At 38.2% G+C, this 25,594-nt stretch overlaps 1 protein-coding gene across 1 annotated transcript in view; it reads left to right on the forward strand.

Moving 5' to 3' along the window:
- The window catches only part of LOC115254245 (galactokinase), a 154,149-nt gene that overhangs the window by 75,510 nt on the left and 53,045 nt on the right, over nt 1-25,594 (forward strand). The gene's annotated exons all lie outside the window — the stretch shown is intronic.

Here is a 25,594-nt window from a genome sequence, read left to right on the forward strand (position 1 = left end):
TCGTTTCATCGTAGACTTCGAGCGTAATGTCGTCGGCTGGGTACTCTAACCTCAACACGTCGTCGTACATGACATTCCATAACACTGGACCCAGGATGGAACCTTGCGGGACTCCTGAGGTTATGTGAAAGCACTTCCGACCCACCTCCGTGTCGTAGACTAGTACACGATTCTGAAAGTAACTTCCGAGAATCTTGTACAGGTACTCCGGTATCCCCAGACACAAGAGCGCATCGGCAATAGCAGACCAGCTGGCGCTATTAAACGCATTCCTTACATCCAGAGTCACTACCGCGCGAAAGCGAATCCCCCTCCTCTTAGGCCCGAGTGCTTTCTCGGCGGTTTTTGAAACCGACAAGATTGCGTCTACGGTGGACCTGCCCTTCCGGAAGCCGTACTGGTTACTCGAAAGACCATTTTCGCCCTCGGTGAATCCCAACATTCTATTGAGGATGATCTTTTCGAGCACCTTCCCCGTCGTGTCAATCAATCATATTGGTTTATATGCCGACGGGTCTCCGGGTGGTTTCACCGCTTTTGGCAATAGTACCAGGCTCTGCCTCTTCCAAGCTTCTGAGAAAACTCCCTCGTCCAGGCATTTCTGCATAGCAGACCTGAACATCTCGGGAGCCTCTGTAATAGCTTCTTTTAAGGCCAGATTCGGATCTCCCTCCGGACCTGGGGCCTTACCTACGCCAGGGAGTGTGCGTTCGATTCCCGCTCCAGTCGGTGGAAACTGGGTTCGTATTGGCACTCTGACAGAGACCCTCAAAGCAGGCCTTTTTGCTTGCTCTTATCTCGGTCTTAAGCGTGGCTTTTGCAGCGGCGAACACCACCCGCCGTTCATTTCGCTCTGATCGTGCTCGCTGCATCCGCCGCCTAGCCCGTAGGCAGGCGTGGTGCAGGTCCGCAATCGCGTCGGTCCACCAGTAAGACGGTGACCTCCCATTTCTAGGGTGGACTCGCCTAGGCATGGTCGCATCACACGCACGTGAGAGCACCGCTACCAGCTCGTCGCCATCTAAACCGATTAAGTTTCGCTCACGGCGGAGCGCCTTCTTAAATACCTCTTCGTCGAAGTATGATGCCTTCCACCTGCGAGGGCTTGGCCTTGGCCTAGCCGCCTCTTCTTCTATCCGCTGTCTGCTGTTGTTGTAATCGATACTGGAGCGAACCGCCAGGTGGTCGCTGTGAGTGTAGCCATCATCTACTCTCCAGTTCGAACTACTTGTTAGGCCAGGACTACAAAAAGTCACGTCAATAATTGACTCCGCTCCGTTTCGACTAAAGGTACTCTTGGTACCGACATTAGCCAAGTCGATATCTAAGGTGGTCAGTCTTTCTAGCAGGATCTGACCCCGCTGGTTCGTGAAACGGCTTCACCATTCCACGGCCCAGGCATTAAAGTCACCCTCTATTACCACCGGCCTTCGCCCTGTTAGCACGGTCGTTAAGCGGTCCAGCATTTGCGTGAACTGCTCGATCGGCCACCGCGGAGGCCCATAACAGCTACAGAAGAAGGGGCTGTCCATAAACCACGTGGTCATTTTTTTGGGACTTCTCAACCCACTCAACCCCCCCCCCCCCCGCGTGGTCATTTGTCCATACAAAATTTTTTATTCGTCCATACAAAATGCTCATAGGCCGAACCCCCCCTCATGCCCACGTGGTTTATGGACAGCCCCGAAGATCTTGTTTACTTTGGCGACCACGAAGCCCTCATAGGTAGTAGACACCAACTCCTGGACGGGGTATTTCCAAAATTGAATATGCTCTGAAGCTGCCAGATATTTCTCCGAAATCTTCCTAAAACCCCTTCGACCCCCTTGTAACGCACCTGTGACCCTCCGAAACCCCCAAGACTCACCTATCACGACTCTGGAACCCGTCGAAAATGCTCTGAAATTCTGGCAGGGATTTCTCCGAAAATTCGCTCTGGGAATGGTCTAAGGAGCCTTTCAAGGACTTTTCAAACAATTCCTGCTGAAAGTCCTCTAGGATGAGCAACAGAGCAATAACGTCCAGATATGCTTAAGTTGTCACAGCAAGAATTTATCATGAGAAATCCTGGTACGAGTTCTTGAAGGACGCCAAGCAAGAATATATGGATGTATTCCGAGATGAATTCTTATACAAATCCTTGAATAAATCCCTAAAGTAATCAACAGAGCAATTTCTGCAGGAACCTTTAGAGAAATTTATGGAGGAATCCCATGCGAAAAATTTTAGCAGAACCCCATCAGGCATTCCTGGAGGAGTTCTGAGAGGTTTTCTTGAAAGATTTCTCCAGCAATTCCTATTGAAATTCTTCTAGGCATGCCTGCTGGAGATCGTTCTTAAATTCCTCCTGGGATTCCTGAAGAGAGTTCTCTTGAAGTTCTTTCAGTTATAATACTGTTGAAATGTCTCACGCATATCTAGCAGAAAAATCTTCAAATATTACTCTTGAGAGTCCTACAGCAGTAAAAACCCAACAGTAAAAATCTCAAATAATCTCAAGAGGATTCACAGTATGAATACTAAATTTCTGGAGAAATACATAACTAGTTCACAGCAAGAATTTCTGGAGGAGCCCCATCAAGAATATACAGGGTGCGGCAGGAAAAAAATGCGAAAACTTCAAAGAGCTGTCACAGGCTATTTGTGGTATTTATGGCTATTTTTTTTTCATGACTGTATATCAATCAATGTCTATACACTATACAGCCATTCCATAGAAAAACGATATAGTGCATCTCCGATTGTCGTGAAACTTGGTGGGCTTGTAGTTCTTCGGAAATAACTCGGCACCAACATTTCAAAAGGGCGTAACTGCATTTACAACCAATGCCTTCTCACAAAGTTGTGGAGCGTATCCCATCTCTCTCGAGCAATCCACTAGCACAAATAGAAATATAAAATCCTCCTCTTTCGATTAATGGATGTGAATTGCGTGAGATGAATGAAATACGACCCACAGCTCTGTGAGAAGGCATTGGTTGCAAAAGCAGTTACGCCCTTTTGAAATGTTGGTGCGGAATTAGACCCGTATTTTTTTATTTCGTCATTAGGGTGACCAATTTACATATAGGGTGGTCCAAAAAATCAAGGTTTTTCAAAACTAAAAATTTTCAAAAAATCGTAACTTTTGAACCATTTGACCGGTTTGAAATACCAAAACCACCAGGAATCACTTTAAAAAGCAATACAATGCATAGTTTTATGAAAATTTGCAATTTCATATTTCATATTTCTCTTCGTCATGGGGGGTTTTTTGAAACCTGTTGATCTCAAAGTTGGCCTCAAATCCTTCCCAACCAAGCTGAGTTATGTGCCCAAATTTCAAGCAATTTGGCCCACAAAAACCACCCATGACGAAGAGAACAAACCTGCCGATAATACCCTTTGTACTTGCGATAGAAAATACAAAAAAAATATTTTAAACTTGTGATAATGTAAGCCGGGAAAATGAGTATCCTAAAACTGCGCGCCCAACGATCATTTTGTTATATGGCTAATATGGTAAATATTTTAACTATTACACATGCATTGAATGATAATATAGAGAAAGTTAAACTACTTATTTTATATGAAATTTGGCGACCCGTTTACTTTTCAATGATTTGAAATTGCAGATTGTCTTCAGTTTCATGCGCTATTTTGTAAAGGCATTTTTTCCTGCCGCATACTACATAGTGGTGGGTCTCCAGTTAACCTAATGGTTAAGCCTATGGACCGCCAATCCGGAGACGGCGGGTTCGATTCCCGTTCCGGCCGGGAAAATTTTCTCGACTCTTGGGCATAGCGTATCATTGTACTTGAATCACAATATACAAATTCATGCAATGGCAGGCAAAGAATGCCCGTCAATTAATAACTGTGGAAGTGCTCAAAAGATAGGTACACTAAGTTGAAGCGAGGCAGGCCAACAGTGGGGACGTCGAGCCATAAAGAAGAAAAAGAAGATTGTATAGTGGTGATTGGTAAAGATTTATTGGATGATTTGATTGATTGATTGATTGAAAGACTTGATAAAAAATCTTTGCAGAAATCCCAAAAGGACCCCTTCAGAAAACATTACATGGATTGCTTTAGAAACTTCTCCAACGATTGCTTTAGAAAATCCACAATTATTTGTAGCTTTAAGAATAGTTGCTTTAAATCTCTTTTTGGTCCTTATTCCATAAACAATTGAGAGATTTTTTTTGGAAAATCTTTCAGAAACTCTTTTAGAAATTCCTTTAGGGATTTATCAAAAAAAAAAAAAAATAGTTTCGTTGGTAAATGTTTTCCTAGGATTTCTATAGAAATTCGCTGAGAAATTTATCGAGAGATTCTATATGAAAGCCTTCCATATGTTTCCTCTGTAATTCTCTATTTATCCTTCAGAAAATCTTCAAGAAATATCTCCAAGGATGTTTATGGAAAATCTTCTACGGATTCCTTCAAGTTATTCCTCCAGTTAATCTTCAGAAGATTCTTAAAAATAGTTCAAAGAATTCCTTGAGCAATACCTCTGAGAATTTCTTCAGAAATTATTAGTCATTCTTTAACAAAAGTTTCCAAGAACTTCTCAGGAAGTTCCACCTTAGTTCTTTGTTTCTAGAAAAACTTACATAGATTTCTATGAAATTTCTACATAGATTCTTACAGACATTTCTCCGTAGATTCTTTCGGATAGTTTTGTCCAAGATTTCCTTAAAAAATCTGAAATTCAGAATTTCATAAGAAATTTCTTCAAAATATCCATTAAAAAATCATGATTTTCACTCTAGGAATCAGTTCATAAAATTATCCAAAAATTCTTTATGAAATTCCTCCAGAGATTCCTTCAGAAAATCTTCTAGAGATTTCCCGTGCACTCCTTGAGAAATTTCTCCACTAATCTTAATCAAAAATACTTCAAAGATTCTTCCAAAAATACATCTAATGATTTCTGTAGATTTTTTTTCAGAAATATTCATAGCAAAGCGTAAAGGGGTTTTTCCACGAACTGCTCTGAGAATTTATTCATGAACAGCTACAGAATTTCCTCAGTATTTTCCAAATACCTTTTCATTCATTTTGCAAGATTTTTATTTCAGGATACTCTTCAAGGATACCTCGAACGTGTTTATCCATAAACTCTCGCAGGAATTCGTGCAGAATTTTTAAATAAATATTTACTAGGGATTTAAAGTTGCTCGGAGGAATTTTAAGAGACATCTATCCAGGTATTTCTTTAGATATTCTATCCGGTATTTTTCAAAAACACGTCCGCGGATCCCTTCAGAAATTTTCAGAACTTTTAAAAAAATCTTCAGAAATTTGTCTAAAAATTTCTCAAGAAATATCTAGCGAATCCACCAGGAGTTTTCCAAGAAATTTCTCCAGTTTTTTCTCCAGAAGTTCCTTTAGGAATTCCTCCTGGAATACCTAGAGATTTCTGCAAGAATTTCACGGAAGATTGGCTCAGAAATTCCTTCAAGGCTGGTTTTAATATAAATAGATTTTTTTATAAGGACCTAGGACCGAAGACGTAAAAAAGGGACAATAATTCTGCCCAGAAATATCGTCAGAAATTTATCCATAGATTCGATTAGAAGATCCTTCATGAACTTTCAAAGAAATACTTTCAAAGTTTTTTTTTACTAAAAATGTTTTAGGAACTCATTTGGAAATCACGATTTTTTTCCATTTTTTTGCAGGAATCCCTTTAGAAATTTTTCATCGGATGCTTTTGGAAAATCTTCCACGGATTCTTTCAGATGTTTCCTCTTTAATTAATTTTGCCATATCTCTAAAGTTTCAATGAAAAATTCATATAGAGTTTACTCAAGAAATTTTTTCATGGATTCCACCGGAAAATACCGGGTGATGATAAGTTTATTGCGTCAATTTGGGACACGAGACGTTCTGGGTAATATAAAATTGATACACAAACAATCAAACCTACGCGCGAGTCACGTTTCTTCATTCGCGTGGATTCTCAGCTGCCAGTCCAAAAGTTGTCACTTTTATTTACTTTCCTTGTTACTTTGCCGGCAAACATGTCGCCGGTTCGCCGGCGATAAAAACCCTGCAAAAGGTGAAACAACCGGCTAGATAGTCAATACAAACCTGCCGTCGCGTCGCGTCGATTTTCGTCGTAGTCGTTGCCGCCGGCTGATGGCCTCCCAGCCCAGTGCCGGTTGTTTTCTGCACTTTGGCCGACGACAGCGACAAGACGTGCTCACTTCTTGGTGCAGTCATATGAATGGCTACGTACCTAGTTAGTATCACCTCGCAAAGTCAGTAGGTCTTCCTTCTATCAACCGGTTGCTCGCTTGTGGTTCCTTTTCGGATGACGACGACGACATTTGGACGATGAAACTACCTCATTACGGTACCATTCCATGCACGCATGGATGAATGGAGCGAATGGGGTTTGTTTTGTTAGGTTTGATCTTGACTTACAAACAAGTAAACTTGAAAAGTGATTTTATTTGCATATCTGCATTCACACGCGAACTGCCCTGTGCAGTCAACTACGTTGGTTATTATTGCGCAGGGATTCTCAACTTTGGAGCCTTTCCTTAATACGATTGATGATGAACTTGATGTTGCAATTTAAAACGATGTATTTTTTGCCTTAATTCAAGAGTTTTTTAACCCGCGGAGTTAGCTCATTTCGAGACCCACGCTTCTGTCTTCCCTTCTGGAGAAAGAACTTATATTTTTAAAGTTTTTTTTTAAGTCACTTGCTTTAACCATCACACCAAGTCCGCTGATTTTCTTTACTACAATTTACTTCAATGCTTCACTGGCGGTGTAGTTATGCTAGGATTAAGATGAAAACTCTTGTACTAAATGGACACAATTTATTTGAGCATTCTTTTGGAATTTACCAAAACATTTCTGCAATGTTCACAGAAAAAAAAAAGATTCTCGCAGGATTCTTTAGAATGATTTAAGCAAGAATTCTTCTAAACATTTCTCTTAGTGTCCCTTCGGAATGTAACCCTGTCCATAGATTTCTGCGAAAATTTCTTCAGGGATTCCTTCAGGATTTTTTTCCTGGACTTCTTCAGCAGTTTTTCTAGGAATTTCTCAAAAGATTCATCTTAACTCTGGCCCACGGGTTTCCTGAGCAATTCTTTTCGAAATTCTTCCTGGGATTTTTTAAAGGTATCTTATGAAGTTCCTTCACGGATTGCTACATTCAGTTCATGCTTGTATTCCTTCAAAAAAAATTTGGAGTAAATAAAAAAAATCAGATTTTTTCAAGGAGTTTTCTTTGCGATTTCTCCGAATACTCTTCTATGATTTTTTTTCAGGGATTTCTTAGGAATTCCTTCAGACTTTCTTCTAGAAAAACAGTTCCGGGATTCGAAGAGAGTATTCTGCTTATAGGGTTCGAAAAGTCGGTACAAGATCAGTTCCGGGAGTTTTTTTTTTTTAAGTTTCGGAGATACTTTCACAAATTCCGAAAGTTTTTCTTTATTATTTGTTTCCCATTTTTTTTCAGAAATAATAGCTTAAATTTATCGAGAGGTTACTTCAGGTATTACTTCGTTTATTCAGGAATTTGCTCGAGCTTTTATTCGGAAATTCCTCTAGAAATTCTCATGAGATTGTACTGGAAGTTCTTCCAGAAATTTTCCAATAGTTCCTTCAGATTCTCAGTCAGGCTTCATTTTGGATTTATGCATAATTTCCTTCAGAGTGTTTATTTTTTTCTCAAAGATTATCTCTAGAAATCATCTATTGGCAATTTTCAAGTTTTTTTTTCAGTAAAATTTCTCAATGAATACCTGCAATGGATTTTCCATTTCTTCCAGGTATTATTCCAATGATTCCTTCAAAAAGTTATTTTTTGTATATCTTTACTGGTTCTTCAAAAAATTCCTTGGATAAGATTTTTTTCTGAGAATTCCTCCAGAGGTATCTCTAGCACGTCCTCCAAGAATTCGTTTGAAAAATCTTACAGGGATCAGTAAAAAGTTTAATGAGAGATGTATTCAAAAATTCCACTAGTAACTTTGTCTGCGGTTTCTGCAGACATTAAAAAAATCTTTCAGAAACACCTCAATGTGTTTTCCAGGAATCCCTCCGGAAACTTGTTGAGTAAGTTTTCTTTGAAAAATAATTGCAGTGTTTCCCCAGATGTCTCTCAAGATTTTTAAGGATTTCTCCTAGGTATTATCCAAGGTATTCATGCAGGAATTGATCAAGCGATAACTTCAGAAAAAGCTTCAGGAATATTTATTCAGGAATTCCTCCAAAAATCCAAGAATTTCCTCTCAGAGTTCACGAAAGAATCTCCAGGAGTTTTTAGGAAATTTCTAGAAACTTTGAAACGGTTTTTTTTTCAGAAATTCCTTCAGAGATTCCCTGAAGACTTCTTGAGCAATTTATATGAAATTTCATGAAGAGTTTTTGAAAAAACCAAGGAGGATTATCTGAATAAATTCTACAGGGATCCCTCAAGACATAATAGAACATATTTTAAATGGATCTGCGAGGGCAATTTCTCAAAAAAAAAATCTTTAAGGAATTTCTGCAGGAATCACTGAAGGAATTTCCTAAAGAATTTTTGGAGAAACCCTGAAAAGGTTTTCCAAAACAATCCCTGTTTTTCAATAATTTCTGGAAAACCCCTCTCCTGGAGAAACGTTTGATGAAATTTCTAAAAATTTTTAATCTACGGAGATACAAAATATGGACTTGTAAGAATTCCAGAAGGAATTCCAGCATGAATTTTTGAAAGAAACTCTAAAGGATTTTCTGAAATAACCTTCAGTATAATCTCTGTAGAATTCTAAGGAGCACTATTGACTAAATTTCTGGAATGATTTCCGAAGAAATCGCAATGAAATTATTGAATGATTCCTAGGAGAAATTTCTTAAGAACTTTCTGGAAAAATGTTTGGACAATGTTTTCGGGAAACCCTTCTGGAATTCGTGAAGAAAACTGTTGAGTGATGTAAATGAAAAAATCTAGAGAAATCTGTAGATGAATTTCTGAAGAAAATCATGTAAGAATGCCTGAAGAAACGCATGGATAAGCGTCTGTTAACATCTACAATATTCTCTGTTGAAATTCCCGTCTGAATCACTAAAATAGGAATGCGACAATCCATATTAGAATTCCTGCAGGATTCTCTGGATGAATCCCTGACGAAGTTTCTGGGCACATTCTTGTGGGAAGTTTAAATGGAATTTATTGAGCCATTCCTGAACAAATTTCTGGCGGACAGAAAAAATACCTGAACGAATTCCCAAAGGAATATTTGGAAAAAAAAATCCGAAGAAACCGCAGTCATCGCCAGGGAAAATGAATCCTTGGAACAATTACCAGAAAAATCCTTGGAGAAATTTCTGGAAAAACCTGATTTTCTTTTAAAAAATCGAAAAGCTTTTTTCAGGGATTCATGGATGATTTCCCGAAAGAATTTTCAACGGATTCCTCGAGAAATCTTTTAGAAAACCTGTGGTTTTAGAGGATTTTTTATTTGAGAAATTTATGGAGAAACGTCTTACTTCGCTTCAGGCCTACAGTTTTTGAAAATGCTCTATAGATCATTTCTGGGAGATTTTTTTTTATCTTTATTAACAATATTTGTGACCCGGGGGTAGATCATCTCGGGATCAACGCTTAACTTCCCTTCCGAAGGAAGAACCCACGCTTAGTGAGTTTGCTGGGAGTGAGATTCGACCCCAGGTCCTCGACGAGAAAGTCAAGTGTTCTAACCATCACACCAGATCCGCTCCACATTCTGGGAGATTTCAGAGGCGTTATGAAACGTTTCATAAACAATTCAAGGCAGTTTCAGAAGGGACTCCGATGACCTATACTGCCTCCACTCGCATAACAGTCCCATGTGAATAGGGAACCCCGCAAAGATGGGACTGTCATGCGAGTGGGTGCAGTATACTCAAGGGAGCATTTTTAAGCAAAATTTTTAAGCAATCGTTGAACTCAGTACTGGACAAGACATAGTTGCATAAGGCTAGGCATGCATGAATTTCATTCAAAAACATAAATTATGCAAGTTAGATTCGATAACTTATGCTCAAACAAGTTTTCAGAGAACCTTTCCATGAAATAAAAATTAACAATAATCATATAATCGTCTTGAAAGATCGTTATCCCAAATAGGCTTCAAGAAAGGAAAATAAAAGTGCGGGGATGTTCAAAAATTAAAGATATAAATATCAAAAACCAAAAAATCACAGAATCGCTTGCACTTTGTACATAATGCATTTAGATATTTCTCTACTTTATCGAGCTGGTTTTGTTTCGTTTGTGTTTCTTTGCCGGTATTCAATTATTCAGGTCCGCAAGAACCATAAACCTTGGAAGAAGGTCAGTGCACGTTGGTCTCTGGGGCAAGAGCAACTGAAGAAGTGCCAGGGCTGAGAATCGAACTCATGACCATCCGCTTATGAAGTAAATGTGCGACCACTGCGCCATAGGTCCTGGCTAACTAGCTCTTGTGATAAAGAAAAAAAAAATAACTATTTGAAGGAAGCACGACACTAGACAACGGATTAGCATGCAACGCCCAATGGCACAGCCGGAAACTTTTCCTGGCAGCTGCGGCAGGAATCGAACCTACGCTCATCAGCACGATGCGACTAAATGCTTGGAGACACTAGCCGCACGACTACGAAGCCACACATTTATTCTTATGGAAAGTGTCTCAGAGGTTTCTACAGGATCTTAAAAAAAAAAAAATGAAGACATACCAAAAATTCGATCGAAAAATCCTCCAAGGATACTTTTGGAAAGTTTCATCTATGTTTTTTTTCCAAAAATTCACGCGTTATTTCAAGGATTCCGAAATTCTTTCATATTTTTTTCAGAAACTTCTCGAGATTTCTTCAGAAATTTCTACAGAAAGGCTTTCACAAAGTTTTGCAAGGATTTATTCAGAGATCAGTTTCAATATTTCCCTATAAATTTCTTCAAAAAATCCATGTTTTTTTAAAAGAAATTCCTTTAAAGTCTTCATTGGAATGTTTTCTCTAGGGATTCCGTCAACAAATTTTTGGTGGATTATTTTAGAACAAACTCGGAAATTTCATCTAGAATTTGTAGCAGAATTTCTAAAAAAAATCTTTCAGAAATGCCTCTGGAGTTACTTTCAGAAATTTCCCAAAGTATTTTCAGAAAAAAAGCTTTAGAAAAACTCTCGTTGGTGTACTTATTTATTCTTCTTTGGATTGCTTGAAAAAAAAAAATCCTCCTATGGATATTTTTTTCATAATTCTTCTATGGATTCTTTTAGCAATTCTATTAGCAAATCCTTTAAAAAATCTTACCGAGATGCATTTTTTTTCAGATAATCTTCTACGGATTCCTTCCTCAAAGGAATAATCCTGTTAATGTTGTACGGATTTCACGAGAAATCCCTACAGCGAATCAGAAATTCTAAATCCCTTCGAAAACTTTTCCAGAGATTCTTCAAGAAATTCCTTCAATGATATCTTCAGGAATTTCTCCAAGAATTTCATCGAAAATTCTTGAAAAATGTCACCAGGAATTTCTTCAGGGATTCCTGCAGAGATTCTGGGTTGAATTATTATAATGGTCCAACAAGAAATCACCCAGAAGTTTCTTCCGAAACACTGGGACTCCTTAAGGAATTTATCCGAGTTATTATTTTTATTATTATTTTTCTCAAAAGTTTCTCCGAATTTCCTTCAAGGAGACTAATAGAATTTTCTTCATGAATTTTTATCAAATATCCTTTAGAAACTTTCTCAAGATATGAGTCTGGAGATATTTACATAGGTTTATGCATTTGTTTTTTTTTACTGGATTTACCTTTGGGAATTCATCATTTATTTGAAGTCAACAGGTAAAATTTTCACCCCAATGACACAAGTAATGCAAATACAAAAAATACAGCTAAAAATTAACAAAAAAAACACGCTTAAAACTACGCTCATTGGCCTCACGTGATATATTAAAGTCGAATACAAAATAACAAGTATTATACAAACGAGACATATCACGAATAGGCTCGTGAGCGCTGTAGTTGTTGCTTGCTGACGGAAGGTTACGGAACGGATGAGATCTCAGACTACGTCGACGAGTGTTAATTTGCAGCATTCCAAGCAGAGTGGGACAATCGATGTTACCTTGCAGGAGGTCTTCAATAAAGCTGACTTTGGCCACATTGCGTTTTGCACTAGGAGTTTAGAAATTTGATAAGCTGACAGCGACTCTCGTAGCTTGGCAATACTAGAGGATTCCTCCATCTGAGATGACGTAGCGCAAAACGAATGAGTTTTCGCATAACTCTTTCGATGCGTTGAATATCGTTGTCGTAATAACGGGTCCAGACGACTGCCGAGTACTCCACGATGGGCCGCACAATTGAGCAATATAGCGTCTTAGACAGTCTTAGACAGGAAACCAAGTTGCGGCGATACTTTCGCCACGACATAGGCGACGCGACGTGGTCTTTGAACGTCAGTTTAGAGTCAAGCAGAACTCCTAGATCCTTGACTGTCGATTCGCGCTTCAACTGGATTCCTTCCAATGCGTAGTCAAAGTGGAAAATGGACTTTTTACGGCCGAATGAAATGACAGACCATTTCGACATCAACGATTAATCAATCTCTTCAGAAATTTGACCACGGATTACCCGTATAATTCTTTAGAAAATCTTCCATAAAATTTAAAAGCGGGATTTTTTCAACAATTATTTTAAAATTACTTCAAGAGATTGTTTTATGATTTCCACCAGAGGTTTCTATAGGTAATTTTCCAGAATTTCTTCAGAAAATTCTCCTTAAATATCTTGACGAATTTCCTTTGCATGATTTCAGATAGTCCTCTATTAATTATATCAAGCAATCCTCCAAGTAGTTCGACTGGAGATTTGTTCAGTTATTCCTTCTATATTTTTTTTAGAAATTTCTTCAGAAATCCATTTGGAAATATCTTCGAGGATTTATTCTGAAAATGCTGAGACTATTTCAATATTCCAGAGTGGTATGAATGAATAATTTCAAAGGCTTTTGTTCTAAAATTCCTGTAGAGATTCCTCTTTCAGTAATTTATATAGGTATTTCTTCAAAAAATCTACAAGAATTCTTTTATGAATTACTCCAGTGGTTCCTTCAGATTTTTTTAATAGATTTTTATATACATATTAAAGTTTCCTACAGGAGCTCTGTAACATATGGGGATTTTTTTTATTATCGTACAAATTGGTACCAAGGTTCTCAGAATTCAATGATTTTTTTTACACAGGTAGGGTTCATATATGAACAAAAACAAAATTGAAAAAAATCAGGGTTCGTCTAGTTTTCCAGAAAACACCAGTGGAAAACCAATATTTTCCAAATGATTATTAATTTGCACAAAATTGTTCATAACTCAGGAACGGAGAAAAACCACATCTTGAAAATGTCACAGAATATAGCTTTTGTAATTCCCTTCCAAAAATATTTTTTTTTTTAGAATTTTCCCGGTGTGCGAAAAAAGTATTTCTGACTTTTCCAATCGACTTTCCTCAACAGTGAAAAGTTTTTTGGAAAACAATTTTCAATACGTATTTTTTTGCAATTGCTGAGAAAATTTTCTTATGATTGCACCAAAAAAAAAACAATGCGTCTACGATGCTTCGTTTTTGAGTTGTGATTTTTCAAAGTAAAGACTGGACTCGAAAAAAATGAGACACACAAAATCTTATATAAATGCAGTGGCATACGTGGGACCGCGCATAACTTGCGAACGGATGGTCCGATTTTGATCGTCTTAGTTTTGTTCTGTTAGTTTTCACCCAAGGAAGGTTTATGAGGCAAAAAACATGGGAAAATTGAGAGTTTTTGAAAATCGATCTTCAATACATTTTGACCGGGGACTTGGTCTTGGCCAGAAACTTGAAACGTCAAAAAACGCAGTATGCAAGACAAAGTTTGTCGGGGACAGCTAGTAATGTATAACTTTTGATTACGTTCACAAAAAGAGCTGATTTTTTAATCAGGAATAGCCCATTTTATGTAGTTTATACCCTAAAAATTTCATCAAAATCGGTAAAGTATTGACGCAAATAATGTCGATAGAACAAAATGTGATTTTGGAAATTTTGGGCACCCATTTTAAAAATTGTTGAGACTATAACTTTGTTATTAGCCCATCAAAACATCTGAAAATTTGACAGTAAGTTCTCCAAGTAAGGCATAATAAGTGTTAAAAATTTCATCATAATCGGTTGAGTACTTTTTTATAATGATTCAAACGAAAAACAAGGTTTTTCAGATTTTGGGCACTTTTTAATATTTTAAAATCGGTGTGCACTATTTTGACTGTATAATTGGCAACACTGTCTCGATTTTTATGAAACTTTGACAGAGTAAAATTGTTGTGTTAAAATGTTTTAAGTGAAAATTTCAGCCATTTTGGTTGAACATTCTAAAAGTGAGAGCAGTTTGAATATCACTGTACCAAAAACCACATCTGCTGATTGCGACATAGTACTACATATATGGCTATAACTTTTAAACGGTTAGATCAAATTGAATGAAATTATGACACAATACTTCTACATACATACTTTTTGTACAAAAAAAAATCCATTGAAATCGGTTCAACAATTTTTGTGCACGCAATCAAAAGTTATACATTATTCATTGTGTCCCATTTTTTTTTCGAGTCCAGTCTCTAGGTGGTGTCTGTGGAAAATGTTGGTTTTCCACTGGAATTTTCCGGAATAGGCGACCCTGTTTTTTTCAATATTGGTTTTGTTCATATAAACCTGTTAGCCTCAAATCCTTCCCAACCATGCTGAGTTATATGGTTTTTCCTGGTTAAATTTCCGGCAATTCTGCCCACAAAAACCCCCCATGACGAAGAGAACAAACCTGCCGATAATACCCTTCGTCACCCTATATATGAACCGTAACTATGAAAAAAATTTCATTGAATTCTGAGAACCTTGGTACCAATTTGAACGATAATAAAAAAAATCCCCATCTTCTTTAAGGAATTTAATTTCTTCCTGAGCAATTTCTTTATGCATGAGCTATTCACAAATCCTTCAGAAACTTAAACTGTTAAGAATGAACTAAGACTGATTTCGCGTTATTTCAACAAAAATATGAAATAGAGAGGAATAAGTGTCACTGGACGGTGTTTTGTATTTACTTATTTACTAATTTTCTAAAATTTTGTACCAAATTAGAAACAATCAGATAATATTCTCCAATCCTTCAGTTACCAGCTCTTAGGTAATAGGCAATTCTAAGGTGATATCATGTGATAGGTTTCAGGGTTTTTCAGGGGGTTTCAGAAGGACTTCAGAGGGTTTATAAAGGCTTAAGGGATGTTTCGAAGGAATTTATAGGCTTTTCATAAAGTTTCAGGGGAAGTCGGGAGGGGTTTCAGGATACCTCTGGGACTTTCAAGAGTGTTTCAAAGCGGGTCTCAAAATTTGTTTCAGAGGGGTTCTTATGTGCTCCAAGGGTTTTTAGGGAGGAATACCGGATGGCTTCAGGTGGGTCTCCGAGGCTTTTAGTGGAGTTCCCGGGGGCTTATAATAAATTTCTGAGAATCTCAGGGGAGTTTTATAAGGGATTCAAGTCATTTCAGGGTGTTCACAGTAGTTTTGGGGGCTTCAGAAGAGCCCCATGCCTGCAACATGATATACACTTGCAAAAAGGTCATTATCAGCGGAAGCTCTCTATGTGGACGTGTTCATAGAATATTAAACTGAGAAGCGGGGAAGTTTGTCTTAGCGGGGTAGTTACGCATAGAAGAAGGAGTAGAAGTAGGAGCACTTCAGAAGGGTTTGAGACGGGTTTCAGGGTATTTCAAGGTGTTTCAGGCGTTTCAAAATAGGGTCCTACGGGCTTCAGATATGTTTCTGTTAATCTCAGGGAGGTATGCGAGGAGTGGTGGAGAGGACAGATGGATTCCTATAGTTTACAGGGGACTTCATGTTGGGTTTGGAGGGGTTTGAATGCATTGCAAGGACGTTTCAAGGATTTCTGGAGGCTTCAGGTGGTTTAAAAAGATTAAAAAGATGTCGAAACTTTTAAGACGTTCGCAGGAAGTTACGGATGCTTAACCTCATCAGTTTGGGAACCCCTGGTCCACCCGCGATGTGGGCGGCCGATACGTTTGTGTATGCAATGCATAGCTCAGGGCATGGGCTTTGAATTTTATCGCCGCCGCCGTTACCCTTACCCAGCCAGAACGAATAAAGGCGCAATGAAATGGGCGCGGCAAAACGGCAACAGTACAGTGGTGGCGCTGTGGAGTGTGATATCATTTGCCATTTTTAGTCATTAAAAACAGCGCAACAGCATGCAGAATGGTGTAGCTACTAACTGCAAATCAGTAGTGTGTCAGCAGTGGCAAGTTCCATTCCGCCAGGGTCATATTGATACGGCGCGGCAAATGTTGTCTTGCTTCGGTTGCTGATTGCCATTTACGTGCCTGCATCTCTAAATATATGTAATGGTGCCTATCGAGTTGATTTGTTAGATAGTCTATTGAGCGGGTATTTGCCTGTTGCATAGAGCTGCACTTGCCGCAATTGATTTACAGTTTTTCGCTCTGGAAGGTTGTCGTCTAATATACACATCAGTTTGATGAAACTGTCTGTTGATGTTGTCGAGGTACAGATTGATTGAGTTATGCAAAACATGTTTGTTCACGCACTCCAACCGAAATGACATGACATGAGTGGTAATAATCAATTCAGTGAATGTAATAACTATTAGCCTTTCATCGATACATCAAAGTAATCATGACCATACACGTCAATGTAAACATTTCACACGGACACTGATTACGTTTGGTCGATTCCGTACGAATTTTCGAATACCCAGCCCCCACTGCTGGTGCCCTTGACGGGTTGCTTAAGCTTATTTTCGACCAGTGACCCCAGATATGCAGAATTTTCCGTGATATGTAGATTATTGAGATCTAATGCAGACAAGACAACTAAGGTGCAGCAATTTAGTATCATATTTTTTATTTTATAGAACTCGTTTCAGTATCACATTTGACTGCTTTTCCGTACTAGGTTCCATAGGATTTCCATGAGATTGAATTCAAACTAATTTGGCATCCCTTCCCATGGTGCCGACTCTGCTGTTGCCGGTAGTGCGAAAAACCACTTAACGGTTCATTGTATTCCGGCAGTAGCCCGACAATCGCATCTACCGCACTGCGCTCTCTAGGACTGGGTGGGTATGGGCAGGTGACTGCTAGCTGCAGCACCGCGGCGGCTACAATCTCGTAAAACAGGTTTCCAACGATCCTTGACGAAGTTCAATTGCGCGCCAGCCGACCTACACCCACCACCACCCTCCGACGACACACCCACACACTAGAAACACTTCGTTTCGTCGAACGACGGCCGCCCGGCTGCTCTGAAATTGGCAAACAGTTTTTCGATTCGGCCAGGTCCACAGTCAAGTCAGCAGCCGGGGCAGGCCCAAGCACATTGCTGCTGAAAGCGCGACAAATTCCATTATCAATACCGTACTTGCACCGACACCGGGTAGCACCATGGTACAAAAAAGGTTATACGCACTGGCTGAGGGCACTGTCGGGTGAAAGTTTGGAACTATCTTGCTACTTTCCTAGTTTTTCAACCAATTTGAATTCTTATTTGTACGGTTTTGTCTTATATCTAATTTTTCATACTTTTTTTAATTTATGGAAACTGCTACACACTTCACATTTCCAGTGTTTTTGGTAGTTGTTTGTTCTTATTGTTCGTCTTTTCTAATTGCATGATTTCTTAATTTGAAATTCTTTCTCTTTTCTTCTTTCATTTCATGCTTTGTTTTTTCTCTGATTTTTTGGGTTTTCCATGGATTTCGTTCTAGTTTTCCTTATTCTTTCTGTTTTCTCTTGTATTATTTTTCAGTTTTTTCGCTAATTTAAACTTATCTACTCCTGCACGATTTTTTTCTTATATCTTATTTATTTTTTGATCCATGCCTCTATTAAACTTCGATTGATTTTTTGTTTGGGTTTCATTTACTTTACAATTTTTTTTATAGTTTTCCTCATAGTTTCTTATTTCTTCTTAGTTTTATTTATACTTAAAAATGAATTCCACAATCCTGAAACTTTTGACAAACAGTGTACCACTGCACCATGCACGTAGTCCACCGTAATGTTGTTGCTGCAGTCTGTAGATACTTAGTAAAGGTGCCCGGCTGATTGGTCTAGTTCAAGTTGGTGGTCAGCACCACTGACTGCACAACCGCACCGGGAGAACAAGTTTGTAAACGAAAACAAGCGAAAGCGAGTCTGTCGGTCGGAGCAACTATGGACAGCGGCGGCGGCGGCGCATTGACCGCTACCGTTTTGCTAGTGCCACCGCAGACGTCGAACGGTCGATCCATTTGAAGGGCACCCGATGCAGTGAGGTATGGCTGTAAAAAATGCGAAGCATGTGTGTGGATTTATGCTGCTTCCGGATATCGATAGACGACAAGTGGAAAAGGCGAGAGGGATAAAATATGAAAAAAAAAAAAATGTTCATTTTAGTAACATTATAGACGGTAATAGGTGTAAATAGTTGCTAACACCTACTACTAACTAACACATTTTTGTAAAACCGAGCTGATAACAGATTTCTATGTAGCCACTAGCAGAATTATTTGCTTAACATAACATATTCAAAAAATCGATTTTTGTTTTATTACTCATTGATCAATCCTGACGTCGATAACATCTCATTTGCGATTCCGTCTAGAATGTTATAATTGCTTTAAACGAAGGATCACATAATACTTATGACACAGTAATCTTATGCAACCAAATACCTCCTTTCTTCTATATAACGTACGTTTTGCTTCGATATAACGTACACTTTTTCTTCCCTGATTTGAACTGATTCTGGATAGCAAAGATTAATGCAGCAACAAAACATTGATTTCAGTGATTTCGTAGTTTATCATTCATCACACTCACTGCGTATAAGCATACATCCCTCAACGGTTGGCTTTTCGGTCCGGATAAACTATGAGTGGGGTGATTCTATTTCATCTGAGCCTTATTCAGGGTTCTAGAGGTACCGCTAATTGCGTGTCGCTGGTTGACAAACAAGTAGTCGGCGACAAATAATTTTTCATCTATTTTTTTAATAAAATCAGATACAATGCATATGATTCTAAACAAATAATTTTAAAATATGTTCCGAGTGGACCTGTATCAAATTCCGAAACGAAATGGAAGATAATTGAACAATACTGAATTTGATTATGCTGAAACTGAAAAAGATCTTGAAATTCTTACAACCCATGTTTTTTGTATGATAAAAATAAAATAAACGTACGTTACTAAACGTACAGAATGACTCACATTAAAGGTAGGCAATTTTAAAAGAAATCGTCTTACTTTCACAGAAAAAATGCTATGTTAATATAAAACTTATATGTTAATATAAATTTTAATTCAAAGCTATGTTCAATTAGTTTACCATGAATAAAGTGAATAAAAGTGTTTTGTAAGTCATCCAATATACACATAAAAAGTCGATATTATTGTAATATCTGGCACAATTCTAGACGAACATTTGAAAAGGGCCTATCTGCTTTGCGTAAACAAACATGTTTTTGTCTCTGTAGGGCTCATCTGCATCCACCCACGCACACCAACACCCTTATCAGAAAGAGTGTTCTTCAAGCTATCTGTTAAAGGTGTTGATGTGCGTGGGTGAATGCAGATGGGCCCTACAGAGACAGAAGCATGTTTGTTTCAGATAGGCCCTTTTCAAATGTTCGTTTAGAATTGGCACAGAAACCTTTAAAAATCTTTCAAATATATTCACACAATTGATTTACGTCAAAAGTTCTTTCACTGAAACAGAATTGTAGCATCCTCAGCCGTTGAAGGACGCGGATCCCATAGTGATCAACTTCACCTCGTTGATCAACTACCCCGCAGGTTACGGTACCCCCATAATCTCCCTGAAAAAGGCCCATATCCCCTTGACATCTAGGCCTGAGAGGTCGTAGAACTTTCTACATCATTCTTGGGTGTCTAACTAACCATCCTTTCATATTCCTCAGCAGTCGCAATTGCCTATAGGGCTGAACTACCTACGAAAATTGTGTGACTTGTATAATGCTTATGTTTACTTTATCAGTGGTAACCAGGTAAATGATTAAACCCTGACAATTTCTCATGCGCTTTTTGACCAAGTAAAGCACCCCATTAAGCCCTATCCAATTTCCAACTCCAGATATCTATGAAGTGGGCTAAGTTCTTGGACATATTCTGAGAAGATATCTAATCAACATTTCCCGCCATCTCCGCTGATCGTAAGGACCTGGCCAGGTGTCGAAAGTTCGTTGAATGAAAGGTTTGTCAAGTCCCAGGCAACTTTTCTGGCGCATTAAACGTCTCTATCGACAGCCATCCCAGGATGTGTACGGTCGGCTATGCTATACTATGCTATGCTACAAATATCCACATAAGTAGCTGAGTTGAATCACTTTGGAATTTCATCGACACATCTTTAAAATCTGTATCCTATACAAAAATAAATAACTCCGCTAACCCATACAAAGTACAATCTGTACAAACTCTCAAAAACCCGTGCCATACAGATGAATAGGTTCCACTCTATTTAACGCTCTGATTAAATTTTCAGCTAAATTCGATAACATTCGGGCAAAATTATACTAATGTGGGAATTTATATATCATGAAAAACATCGTTTTTTTGCATTTTTCTTGCGACTTTTATTTCTCTTTATCCCCATAACCAAAGATAAAGAACTAACATCACGCCCACTCCACGCACAGCCATTCATTAAAAGAATCCTGGAAAATGATAGAATCGACTACTTCTATCGTTATCAATGCTTCACACCTAGAAAAAATCATGTAATTTTAGGTGTCCTGAACCTGACATATTCGAGCATCTTCAAAGACACAAATTTAGAGGTCTAAACATGTAAATTTACATCTTCGAAGACACACCAAAATAAAACTTATTTGTTCTTAGCGTCTAGCAATCGCTAGAACCGATTCGACAGATAAAACATTAGAAAGTAAAATTTTGGCACGCATGGATTCGAACTCAGATCCGCTGATTGTGAAACATATCACTTACCTCTCGGCTATTGCACCGAGTTATAAGGTGATTGATGATTATGATAATTGTTCTACGTTTCTAGTGAAATGTTTTGTTGACATTTAACCTTCCAGGACGCGCGCCATCAAGCAACCGAAACTGCACCGCGCTCGTGCTGTATACGAAAAGCAAGGTGTTTTGGTAGTGTTGTACTTTTAACAACAGCGCGCGCGCTGAAGGGTTCACGCAACCAATCAGTACTTACATGATGCGTCCCCTTGGGACGCCCATGAAATTGCCTGAAAGCTCTTGAAACGTCTCTGAAATTTTCCAAAATTCTCCTGAAGCTCCCTAAAGACCCCAGGAACTCCTATGAAACCCTCTGGAACTGACCTAAAACCGCTAAAATCTTCTGGAACACCCTAGTATACTCCTGGAATGGTCATGAATCCCCTTGAACACCCCTGAAGCCCCCTAGAACGCCCCAGATTTCCCTGAATACCTCTGAAACGCATTGTGCATCCTTGGAATGCACCTCAAGTTTCCCAAAATTCCCTATCCCACCATTGAAACACCCTGAAACCTCCTGAAACTCCCTGTAACGCACCTGAAGTCCCTTGAAACCCTATGGAAAGCCCCTGAAATCATAAAGCCCCGCAAAACCACCCTAACACCCCTAAAGCCCGCTGGATTGCTCTAGAAACCCCTTGAAAATCACTGAAACGACCTGAAACCACTTGAAACACCCCCGGAATGTCTTTTGAGCCCCCTGAAATCTCCTAGACCGCCCTTGAAATCCGCTGAAAACCCCTGGAACACCTCTGAAACCCTACGGAAGCTCATTGAACGTCCCCGTAACTCTCTGAAATCCTCGGGCGTCCCTGAAACACCCTGGAACGCCATAACTCTTTGGAACACCCCTGGAACGTATACGAAACATCCCTGAAATTCCCTTGAATTTTCCCAATTTTTATCAAAACTCTCGAAACGCGGAACGGCTGAACGCAACTGAAATCCCATAAAACTCTCTGTAACGCCCCTGAGACTCCCTGGAACACCACTGACACACTCCTTGATATACCTGGAATCTGTGTGATTCTTTATGAAATCCCTTGTACACCCCTGGAGTGCCCTTGGTATAATCCTGAACCCCCTAAACCCCCTGAAACATCCCTGGAACCTGTCTAAAACCTTCAGGAAGACCATAAGACATTCTGAAACGCTTCTTGGCACCTTAGATTGTTGAGAAACTCGCGTGACAGAACTGTAACAGACAACTGGGATTCATTAAACTTTGTAACACTACTACTCGTGGAGCCTCGTAGCCGTGTGGTTAGAGTCACCAAGCTTCTAATCGCACCATGCTGTGGGTTGAGGGTTCGATTCCCGCTCCGGGCGATGACACTTTTCGTGAGAATAGTTTCTTCTCCATATCCACTGGTGCATGATCCGTGTGTCCGTTGTCTAGTGTTAAGTTTCGTTCAGTCTGTACAGCCTCTGGCTGAAGACGGTGTCCGTGTCTTTTTTTATACATGTTGCACAAGAATCTATTACACAAAATTGTGAATCACTGAATTTAAGTAACTCTCGCTGAGACAGGCCCACTTTTTACACCTTATCTTTAAAAATGTTTTAGGTAATGAGTTTTGGAAAGATCTCGCACAAAGAAGTGAGGAAAATGCATAAGGTCACTCAAATTGATGGGCCTCCTGTTTGTTCAAGCCACAACCATTTTGGTCCCCTTGTTTTTGGTCAATTGTTGAATCATTTAACCGTTATAATTTGATAATTTCTGCAAAAACCACCTCAAAACAAAATGAAAGATATTTTTTGCAGCTCTACCCCAAACTTACACACCGATTTTTTTTTTCAACATGTTGGCAACCACTGTTTTTTTAAATGTTTGTGTCCCTCGAATGCTGAGACAATTTAACCCAACATACAAAAAAAGAGATGTATTTTTTCCTATGAAAAGTTATCTGCAGTTTTGTAAATTACGTCAGTTTTGGGCACCGCGCCAGGTGCTGATTGTTGACATACAGGGGATAGACAAAATTATCGGCACAGGCAATATTTCCATTGAAACAAATGGCCAACTTTGACAGTTAGTTTATCGACTAGTTGTCAAAAAATGTTGAATGCTTATAATATCAGTCATAAACGTTCAAAATTTCATTTCATTTGGTCTTTTGAATCCGGAGATACAACAGTTCAAATTTGGCTTTCGAATAATTAACTCTTTTTCAAGAATCTTTCCCACTTCTGGAAAAAAGCACGATCTATTCCAAATTTGGATAATTGATACACAACTAGTTGATCAACTTACAGTTACTATTTTTGTCGTGTATTTTCCGAAAAGTTATTGCTATTTGACATTTTTTTCATAAGTGAAAATTTTGCCTGGTCCGATCATTTTGTATATCTCCTGTAAATACTTCGTTATTTCACAGTTTTTACGAACACTAATTTTAAATTTGAGTGCCTTTTGAATAAAAACCTTAAGAATTGGGCTTTTCAAAACCCTAAAAAAATAAAATCCTAATTGAGAAACAGCTGAAAACGGGTACAAACTTCAGATTTTCCCAATACTTGCTGCAAATGTCTTTGTGTGCCCAAGCAAGCAAACACCCTAAATCTGATCAGCACTAAAGTGCATAATTTCCAGACTACACCAAAAATGTGTAACCCTTGCACATTCACAGAATCAGCACCTGCGTCCACAAAAACGTGAAATTTGCAAAAAAGAAATTGTACGGAAATCTTGCTAGGTTTGCTAGTGACCTTGGTAAACAAAAAAAAATAATGACATTTCGCATCTAGAAGAGTGTACGAGCTGTTTTTTAGAATGTGTTACTGTTACACATTTTTATGTAGTTTGGAAATTATGCACTAAAAAAAGGAAAATTAGTGGACGTTAACAATCAGAAATTGACAATAAGAGAAGAGGGTGGAAGCAATTTCGAACTACGAAAGTTCCATGAATAAATCAAAAAGTGCAAAAATAAATTAAAGTTGCCCATAAATAATTGATTTTAGAGCAATAAAAACATGAGCATTTACACAAATAAATGCAAAATTGCAATTAAAAACTTTATTTGTTCCACCAAAAAAGCTTGAATTTTCCATCAATAAATACGTTTTTTTCACATAAAATTTATTGAAAATACACAATAAAAAATACCAATTGCAAAAAATACCAAAAATGCAAAAAATGAAAAACTTTACTAGTAGTAAGAACGATTTCTGTTTCATCACTATTTCTAATTCGGAAATTTTAGAATCGTTTTTGTTTTTTTTTTTTTTCATTTATCTTGTGGCGTCTTAGGCTGATGAAAATATTTATTTTTTTTTTCATGTCAGGTCACAATGACAGTTCTTAGTATGAGTAAGATAAAGACGGCCTTGGTCTTTGTTCTTTTTTCGCTCATGCGTTATCTGTCGTCAAAGTGATCTGAGATCTGTTAAAACTTTTCTTCATGCAATGAAGATTTAGTAGCATTGAAAATAATTATTTAATTATCAATTTGTTTCTTAAAATATTAAGTGAGATTTTTTGAACGTTGTACTCAGCCTGTCCAAAATACATGATTAACCCTATAGCCACATCCATCAGTTTTTTACTATTATTGGTACCGTTTTTCAATATTGAATCTGTTCTACGTCGTCTAATTGAATCAATCAAACTGTGCTACCTCGGCTGGTTCCTTGCCTACACGCAGAAAACGATGCTCATGCTCATTGGTCGTAGAGTGTGAGAAGTGAGCGAGCGAGCAGCAAAGCATAGCAAGAAGTATAGTATTAGGCGAATGGTTGTTCATGGTGAAGGTATGAGCCAAAACGAGCAAAACTACACACTAAATAAAAATTTGCTTGTGCGATTGTATGAAATAGTTTGGAGTACCGCTGTTAAAAAAAGGAAGATTACATTTACGGAAACATACTTGGAAACATATAACTTATTCCAATAACTTATGTATATGACATTTTTACATTCACTTTGAATCGAAATCAAATTTGTTCTATTAAGCAGGAAGGAACCCACTCTTAACATTCAGCAGGGTTACCCTGCCCCTATTCTCTTCAAAATAATAGTTATTTATACAACAAGTTGCAAAAAACAAAAGCACAGCACGAGGAGTACTTTTCATTACAACATGTTAAGGTTACTGTCGTTATTTTGAATGCATCGTTTATGAAAAAAAAACGAAATATTAATATTTACGGAGTGCCTATTATTAGAAAATAAGGCGCTCTATCTTAAAAACAACATCGCTCAAAATTAGTAAGTTATCGCTTTATTTTTGACATATTATGCAAATTTTTCTTTTGGACTTATATATTAATAAACTTTATTACTTTGACAAAGTTACATTTTTGCCAAATAATTTCTTTATATTAATATTAAGTTATCAAGTTAAGGGTTCATATAGCGAATGTGGCATGCACACGGGTATTCAACATGTCCATTCTGCGGGTTACGGGTTCGATTCTCGGTTTGTCCAGGAACCTTTTGTTTTGGAAATGTCCTTGGACATAGAGTAACTTCGTGAATGCCACGCGATATACACATGCAAAATGGTCATTAGCAAA

This window comes from Aedes albopictus, chromosome 3 (genome assembly GCF_035046485.1).
Source record: "Aedes albopictus strain Foshan chromosome 3, AalbF5, whole genome shotgun sequence".
NCBI classification, from domain to species: Eukaryota; Metazoa; Arthropoda; class Insecta; order Diptera; family Culicidae; genus Aedes; species Aedes albopictus.